Source organism: Giraffa tippelskirchi, chromosome 7 (genome assembly GCF_054371585.1).
Source record: "Giraffa tippelskirchi isolate mGirTip1 chromosome 7, T2T-mGirTip1v1.2.pri, whole genome shotgun sequence".
Lineage (NCBI taxonomy): Eukaryota > Metazoa > Chordata > Mammalia > Artiodactyla > Giraffidae > Giraffa > Giraffa tippelskirchi.
The window spans coordinates 3200772-3210397 of NC_137281.1; positions in this window are offsets into that span (position 1 = coordinate 3200772).

Here is a 9626-nt window from a genome sequence, read left to right on the forward strand (position 1 = left end):
CGCAAGGACTCTGACGGAAGAGGGGTTCTAGTGACTTGCCCAGGGCCCCCCACTTGGGAGGAGGCAGAGTTCGTGCTCAGACTGATCTGTAGCTCTGGAGTCCACCCGACAGACAAGGACTGATGGTGCTCATGATAGTGATGGTTACTGATTCATGCTTGCTGGCCTGGGCACTGTTGTAGTTTATTTGCATGTCTGATCTCATTGAAACCTCGAGATAACCCGGTCAAGTGGATGCTATGAGGTTCCTCTCTGGACACTGGCAGTTATTCAGTATGCTTTGGGTTTTTGAGCACCTTCCTTTGTGACTCAGTGGTAAAGAACCTGCCTGCCAATGCAAGAGACTCCCCTTCGATCCCTGGGTTAGGAAGATCACCTGGAGAAGGAAATGGCTATTCAGTATTCTTGTCTGGAGAATCCCATGGGCAGAGGAGCCTGGCGGGCTATGGTCCATGGGGTTGCAGAGAGTTGGACAAGACTTAGTCCAGCAACAGCAACATCCCTGTGGCAGGCAGGATGCTTTGGGGATACAGCTGAGAGTAAAAGGGACAAAACCCCTGTGTTCAGGGCGCTGACAACCTCGTGGGGAAGCCAGACAGTAAACAAGTAAGTATATCTTATCATGTCAGCGAGTGATAAAGACAGACCGGATCAGTCAGGGCCCAGGGTGCAGGGAGAGAGGACTGGGGCTTCTCACTGACCTGTCAGACGAAGAATTGCCTGGGATCCATATGGGAAAAGCACTTCAGAGAAGGGAACAACCCGTACAAAGGTGAGGCAAGGGGATCATGCGTGATGTGTTTGGGGCGCCACCGGGAAGCCGGTGAGGCTGAGTGAGCGGTGTGTTGAAGCGTTCAGATCCTGGGGAGCTTTTGGAGGCTTTGATGGGCCGTGGGCGGGAGCAGACAGGCCGGTGAGCAAGTTGGTGGCAGGGCGTGTGGGAGACGTGCTGGGGATCCCTGACGTGGACAGGCCCTGAGGGAGAAGGAAGGAATCGCCCACACCCTTAAAATTGGGCTCAGCGAACCTTCTTAGTAAAGGTTTTTGATTCTGCAGGCTATCCATCTCTGTCCCAACCGACTCAGTTCTGCTGCCCTAGCCAGAGCAGCCAAGTGGATGTGCAGATGAAGGGGGCGGCTGTGTTCCAGTTAACCTTTGTTGATAGAAACAGGTAGTGGCTGGGGCAGTCCTCAGGGAGGCTGCCCTTTACCGACCCCTGAAATTCCAACAGGCCCCATCTCTGCTAAGAACTTTTCATGATCTTTGCCTTTTTGGGGGTTTCCTGTGGTAAGGGAAAATAGACACAGAAGCGAAATGTAATAAATAAAATACATGGTAAGTTAGAAGGGAGCGAGTGCTGTGGAAAAAGAGAAAAGTAGAGCAAGGGGGAAGGGTTTGGATGGGGATGCCAGATTGTGGGATGCCAGCTAGAATGAATTTTAAGCCAGGTGGCCAGTGAAACCTCACCACTCAGGTGTCATGTGAACACAAGTTTGAAGGAAGGGAGGAAATGAGCTATCAGGAAGGTGGGCAGTTGAAACAGCTGGAGCAGAGGCCTAGCACATTTGAGGAACTGCAAGGAGGCCAGTGTGGTTGGAACAGAGTGGGCAAGGGGAGAGTATGGGGAGATGAGGTCAGAGAAATGTATGTGTGGATGGAGTTGGGGAGGGGGTATCATGCAGGACCTTGAAGGCCGTGATTAGGACTGTGGTCTTGTCTCTGAGGGAGTAGGGAGCCACTGCCAGATTTTGAGCAGAGGACTGCTGTGGTCTCACTATGACTGCTGGGTGGAGAAGAGGATGAAGGGGGATGCTCATGGGGATGTGGGTGGAGGAAGGGAGGCCAGAGAGGAGGCTGTTGGAATAACTGTGAGAAGAGACAGTGCTGGTGGTCAAAGATGTATAAATGGCCAGTAGCACATGACAAGATGCTCAGTGTCATCAGCCATCAGGGAAATGAGAATCAAAACCACGATGAGATAACATCTAACACCACCAGGGTGGCTGTAATCAAAAAGTGAGATAATAGGTGTTGGGAAGGATGTGGAAAAATTGGAACCCTCACATAGCTGGTGGGAATGAAAAATGGTGTAGCTGCTTTGGCAAACAGTATGGCAATTCATCAAAGGGTTAAACCTAGAGTTACCATGTGGCCCAGCAATTCCACAGCTAGGTACATACCCCAGAGAAATAGAAACATGTCTACACAGAAAGTCATACACAGATATTCATAGCAGTGCAGATACGCATATCATAGTTTGTAATAGCCAAAAGATGGAAATAACCGACATATTCAACACCTGGGGAATGGATAAACTAAATGTGGTGTATACTTACAATGTCAGATCAATACAGCCATAGAAAGGAATGAAGTACTGTTACCTACTACAGAGTGGACAAACCTCCAAAACGCTGTGCTAAGGGAAAGAAGCCGGTTACAAAGGACTGCATTTGTATGATTCCATTTATATGTAATGTCCAGAACAATTGAATCCATGCAGACAGAAAGTAGATGAGTGATTGTCTAGGGCTGGGGGATGGGAAAGTGATGTCTAATGGGTAGGTTTTCTTTTGGGGGCAATGAAAATACTCTGAACTTGACTGTGGTGATGGCGTAGATGTGTGACCCTGTGAGTGTACCAACACACTTTAAATTGGTAAGTTTTGTGTATGGTATGTGAGTTATATCTCAATAAAGCTGTTACTTTCTAAAAAGAATTTTTTGAAAACCCTGAGATGGGAGGAACTGAGAGAAGGGCAGAGGAGTGAGGAAAGAAAGGTCTGACTGGAGAAGGTTTTGAGCTGTGAGAGGTGGGCATGGTCCGTAGGGCCCTAGGGAGCTAATGAGGAATTCTGACCCGGAGGTGTGAATGGATTTGTTGTGATTCTAGCTCAAGGCTGTTGGTTAGAGACTTGATTGGAGGGCCCAGAGTGGAAGCAGAAACTTCAACAGGAAGTTCGTTGTGGCTTGGGCTAGGGTGGTGGCCATAGCTATGGTGGGAGAAAAGTGGGCAGATCTGAGGACTCGGGAGGTGGCCTAGTGATGGGCCCTTATGAGTTAGTTTGGGAGATGGATGGGCAGGAGATGGGCTGGGAGAGGTGTGTCCTTCCTTTGCTAAGTGCTGGAGGCCCAGAAACTTAACTTTTGCTCAGTGAAACCCAAATTTCTAGCTTTAGAAATAAACCTTCATTTCTTCTGTTCATATGTAGTAAGTCACAGAAGAAATACATGTTTGGAGGGAAATTCACAGTGACTGCAGTGAAAGGAGGAAGCACAGCTCTAGCCCTCCTTCCCCTTTCATGTTCCCATTCACGACACCTCACATACCTGCTGTGAATATCTGGTGTCTGCCTCCCCACACTACTTGCACATTTACATTCCCACACATCCTTCCTCAGCAGCGCGCACTGCAGTCCTCCATAAGAACCTGGGAGTTTCTAGCATTCTCCAGCTAATGAGTGTTTACGCTGGTCTAGTGTGTGGTTAGGAGCTGCAGTGAGCATCCTTGGGCAAAGCTGTGAGCTTTCCTAAAGGGGAAGTTCCTAGAAGTGGAATTGCAGGATCAAAGAGCACGAGTGTCTGAAGTCCTGCCAAGTAGCCCTTGGCAGGGCTCTCCTTATTTGGATCCCCACCACTAGGATCTGGTCCCTTCATTCAAGTATTTATTTATAGCCAGCTGTCTGCCAGGCCCTGTTCTGTGTGCTTGGGATACATCAGTGACCAAGACAGGAAGCAAGGCACCACGTTCCTGGGGCACCCATTATATGGAGAGACAGATAATAAACAGTAAGCACTAAACCCAGGGTGGCCAACTGTCCAGGTTGCCCACAATACCAAACTTTAGTGCTAACACTGGGAAAGTCCCAGGCTAATTGGTAAGAAAAGTTGGTGGTACACAAAGATAATTACTATAAAAATTAGAACAGCTAAGGTAAGGTTCAGGAACACTGGAGAGGAAGAGGGAGGGGGGAGAATTTTTAGATTAGGGGAGTCAGGGTAGACCTTTATTGAGAAGGAAACATTTCCATAAAGATTTAAAGGAATTGAGGGAGCAGGTTTTGTGAATATCCAGAGGAGAAAGACCGTTCCAGGCAGAGGAGGCTGCTGATGTCAATGTCCTGATACAGAAATGAGCCCAAGCATCAGCAGTCTCTGAAACGTGCGTCAGTCGTGGAAAGACAGAGGTGCCTTGTGTTTCTCCTGTGTTCCCTTTCTTCCCAGTGAGGCTAAGCATCTTTTCATGGGTAAATGCCTCCATATTTATTGCTGAGTCCATGGTCTGTGGTTGCTGACAAGGTCTTTGTCCCTTAGTGGCCTTAATATTTTTAAGCATGTCGTCTATAGGGGCTGTGGTAGGTGATTAACAAGAACCACTTTCCTCTGTGTCCCTGAGCAAAACTTAGAACTTTCTTTGATGGTGAGAGCCACTTAATTGGTAAATATGACTGCAGTCATATTTACCATATTTACCAATTTACCATGTTGGTAAATTCTTAAAGAGGTAGGAATACCAGACCACCTTACCTGTCTCCTGAGAAACCTGTATGCAGGTCAAGAAGCAACAATTAGACCTGAACACAGAACAACAGACTGGTTCAAAATTGGGAAAACATTGGGGAAAGAGTACGTCAAGGCTGTATATTGTCACCTTGCTTATTGAAATTATATATAGAGTACATCATGTGAAATGCCAGGCTGGAGGAATCACAAGCATCAGCCTGGAGAAGTATCAACAACCTCAGAGATACAGATGATACCACTCTAATGGCAGAAAGCAAAGAGGAACTAAAGAGCCTCTTGATGAGGGTGAAAGAGGAGAGTGAAAAAGCTGGCTTAAAAATCACAATATTCAAAAAACTAAGATCATGGCATCTGGTCCCATCACTTCATGGCAGATAGGTGGGGAAACAGTGACAGACTTTATTTTCGTGGGCTCCAAAATCACGGGATGGTGACTGCAGCCATGAAGTTAAAAGACGCTTGCTCCTTGGAAGAAAAGCTGTGACAAACCTAGACAGTATATTAAAAAGCAGACACATCACTTTGCTGTTAAAGGTCCCTATACTCAACGCTATGGTTTTTCCAGTAGTCATGTATGTATGTGAGCGTTGGACCATAAAGAAGGCTGAGTGCCACATAATTGCTGCTTTAGAATTGTGCTGGAGAAGACTCTTGAAAGTCTTTTGGACAGCAAAGAGATCAAACCAGTCAGTCCTAAAGGAAATCAACCCTGAATATTCATTGGAAAGACTGATGCTGAAGCTGAAGCTCTGATTCCTTTGGCCACTGGATGTGAAGAGCTGACCATTGGAAGACCCTGATGCTGGGCAGGAGGAGAAGGGGGTGACGACAGAGGATGAGATGGTTGGATGGCATCACTGACTTAGTGGACATGAATCTGAGCAAAGTCAGGGAGATAGTGACGGACAGGGAAGCCTGGAGTGCTGCAGACCATGGAGCCCCAAGAGTCAGACCCTACTTAGTGCCTGAACAACAGTGCCTGCAGTGGATCAGGTGCTCCCTCTAGTGACAGCGTCAGTGAACCGCATTGCCTGGCTCTCATCTTGCTCCAAAACCCCAGGCTGCAGGGCTGACTTCGCCTTGGATAAAAGCGTACTTTAGCCGCCAGAGGCTTCCTTAAATGGCTGTAAAACTGACTTCTCTGATGCACTGCAAGATTAAATAGAACAATGCCTGATGCTGGTGACTGTGGGAGCAAATGAACATTCTCACATACATGGACTTGGCAAGGCTCTCGGAACTGCAACTTGGCATCATGTAGCAAAAGTCTTAAAAACACATCTCCCTCCAGCCCAGAAGTTCACCCTCCTAGGAGCTCATACCAGGGAAAACTAAGTAAATGCTCCATGTGGTGTGCAAAAACATATTCCTCAAAGTATTGTTTATCATAGTGGAAAATGGGAAAACCCTAGGTGTCTACTGGTAGGGACTGAAATAAAAATTATGCTGCTCCTTGGACTCCAAAACTCATGAAAGATACTGAGAAGCTGTTCAAGTCTCGAGAGACACAATAACTACACACAGCACCTAATCCCAGAGTACCAGGGGCTGAAAAGAGAATTGCTCCAAAGGACTATATTGGGACAGTTGGTGAAACCTGAACATGGACTTCATCACTGTTAAGTCCTTGATTTTTGATAACTATACTGTGACTCTGTAAGAGAATATCTGTTTTTCAGAAATGTTCCTTAGAGGCTGCTGACTCTCAACTGTCTTAAATATATGGGAAGAAAACTGGAAAGCAGTGGAATGAAATGCTGACAATTGGTGAATTGACAAAAGCTGTGCAGGAGTTCTTGGGCTTATTCTTGTAATTCATGCACATTTGAAACTTTGAAAATATAAAGTTAAAAAGACATGAAAAAAAGGCACACAGCATCTGGTATAGATATCAGAAGTTCACAAGGCTATCCCGTCAAATGCAGGTTAAGAATACCTGCTCAGAGGCTGAATTTTTTTTAATCAACACAGTGAAGTTGCAAATTGAGCAAGTGTTAGGTTACAAAGGCAAAACTCTTGTGCCAGATCTTGTCCTTGACTTGCCCAACTAAAGCACGGGACATGTGGATCAGATTACTTTCTTGGTTGAACAGAAATGAAGTAGTTGACAGGCACATAGAGGCCACATTTAATGAAAAATAGGTAACATTTAAGCGCTGGCATTACAACTGCATGGGAAGGGAATGAGACTCCTGTCTCCCATATCACCCTCACTCCTGGGCATCTATCTATTTAGTGAGGGCAATGGCAGCCAAAGTTGGCACTGCTGACATTCAGATTTAAACTTTTTTTGAATTTGAAAATATAAAAAAAAATTTAAGTAAATTTTAAAAATAAATTTAAACTTTATTTTTAAAAACTAGATTGAAAAAAGTAAAAATGAAAGTGTTAGTTGCTCAGTTGTGAGCAACTCTTTGTGTCCCCATGGACTGTAGCCTGCCAGGCTCCCCTGTCTATGATATTCTCCAGGCAAGAATACTGGAATGGGTAGCCATTCCCTTCCTTCTCCAGGGGATCTTCCCAACCCAAGGATTGAATCCTGGTCACAGGTGGATTCTTTACCATCTGAGCCACCAGGAAAGCCCAAAGGTAGGTTACGCAACTACAAAAAAGTCACAAGTGCAAGTCAGTCAGTCAGTTCAGTCGCTCAGTCGTGTCTGACTCTTTGCGACCCCATGGACTGCAGCACGCCAGGCCTCCCTGTCCATCCCCAACTCCTGGAGCTTGCTCAAACTCATGTCTATCGAGTTGTTGATGCCATCCAACCATCTCATCCTCTGTCATCCCCTTCTCCTCCTGCCTTCAATCTTTCCCAGCATCAGGGTCTTTTCCTGTGAGTCAGTTCTTTGCATCAGGTGGCCAAAGTATTGGAGTTTCAGCTTCAGCATCAGTCCTTCCGATGAATACCCAGGACTGGTTTCCTTTAGGATGGACTAGTTGGATCTCCTTACAGTCCAAGGGACTCCCAAGAGTCTTCTCCAACACCACAGTTCAAAAGCATCAATTTTTCGGTGCTCAGCTTTCTTTATAGTCCAACTCTCACATTCATACATGACTTCTGGAAAAACCATAGCTTGGACTAGACGGACCTTTGTTGGCAAAGTAACTTTTCTGCTTTTTAATATGCTGTCTAGGTTGGTCATAGCTTTTCTTCCAAGGAGCAAGCATCTTTTAATTACATGGCTGCAGTCACCATCTGCAGTGATTTTGGAGCCCAAGAAGAGAAAATCTGTCACTGTTTCCCATTGTTTCCCCATCTGTTTGCCATGAAGTGATGGGACTGGATGCCATGATCTTAGTTTTTTGAATGTTGAGTTTTAAGCCAGCTTTTTCACTCTTTTCTTTCACTTTCATCAAGAGGCTCTTCAGTTCCTCTTCACTTTCAGCCATAAGGGTGGTGTCACCTGCATATCTGAGGATATTGATGTTTCTCCTGACAACCTTGATTCTGGCTTGTGCTTCATCCAGCCTGGCATTTCGCATGATGAAAAACCCTGATGCTGGGAAAGATTGAGGGCAGGAGGAGAAGGGGACAACAGAGGATGAGATGGTTGGATGGCATCACCGACTCAATGGACATGGGTTTGGGTGGACTCCGGGAGTTGGTGATGGACAGGGAGGCCTGGCGTGCTGCAGTTCATGGGGTTGCAAAGAGTCAGACACAACTGAGCGACTGAGCAACTGAACTGAACTCTGCATATAAGTTAAATAAGCAGGGTGACAATATACAACCTTGACATACTCCTTTCTCAATTTGGAACCAGTCAGTTGTTCCATGTCGAGTTCTAACTGTTGCTTCTTGACCTGCATACAGATTTCTCAGGAGGCAGGTAAGATAAAAGTGCAAGAATGTACAGCAAATAGCCCCAAGCCATCCAGCTACCCTTCTCCATGGACAAGATGCATCACCCAGAATAGGCTGCAGTGTCCCACAGTAACAGCAGCCCCAGAGCCCCAGGTGCTAAAGCAACAAGGGTTTGTTTATATCTGGCATGTCTAATAGCATCTGGGAGGCAGGGAAGTACTGTCCTAGTCTGTGCCCAGGAGGAGAACCTCTGAGTGCTCAGTGGTGCCATACTTAGATGCAGTGCATTACCACCCTCCCTCTCCTCCCACCCCACCCTCCAATTACCTGTAGACAAAGCCTCCAACACAAAGAATAGATGGACGAAAATTACATGCACCAGATGGGGGCATTTTACCAGTGACCTAACACCAGTATTTGAAGGCGTTACCCCCTTCCCCTCCCTTTAATCTAGAGTCAAACAAATGGACCCAAGCAGGTAAAATCTAGCCGGTGGTGAACATGTCACGGAAGGGGAGGAGTGTTTCTCAACTGCAGGTCACACTCCGTCTTCCAGCTAGCCCTTCCTTGCAAGGATGGTTAGGTTTCATGTGTCAAATTGGCCAGGTGACAGTGCCCGGCTGTTGGTTCAAACACAGCCCTGGTATTGCTGTGAAGGTATTCTGTGGACACAGTGAACACCTACAGTCAGCTGACTTTGAGTAAAGGAGGTTATGCTAGATCATACGGTGGGCCACATCCAATCAGTCGAAGACCTTAGAGCAAGAAACTGAGGTTTCCTGGAAAAGAATGAATCCTGCCTCAAGACTGCAGCCTAGAAAGCCTGCCTGAGTTTCTGAAGTGCCTTACAGACTGCATTTGCCAGCCCTTACAGGAGATGCAGGAGACACAGTTTTGATCACTGGGTCAGGGAAGATCCCATGGAAGAGGGCATGGCAACCCACTCCAGTATTCTTGCCTGGAGAATCCTATGGAGAGAGGAGCCTGGCAGGCTACAGTCCTTGGGGTCGCAAAGAGTTGGACACAGCTGAAGCGGCTGAGCACGTACAGTCACACAGGCCAGTTCCTTAACAGAAATACACACACACACACACACACGTTGGTTCTGTTTCTCTGGAGTACCCTGACTGAAACAGAATAAAATCTAATATTTGAGAAGCAAACACTTAAATGCACTAGAGAGGAAGGGGATTTCTTAGTGATAAAACTGATACTGGGATGCCCTGCACACAACAACCCAGAGAGACGATCCAACTCCTGCTTTGATGTGATGAGAGCTGGCAGTTGGTAAACAAGCCTG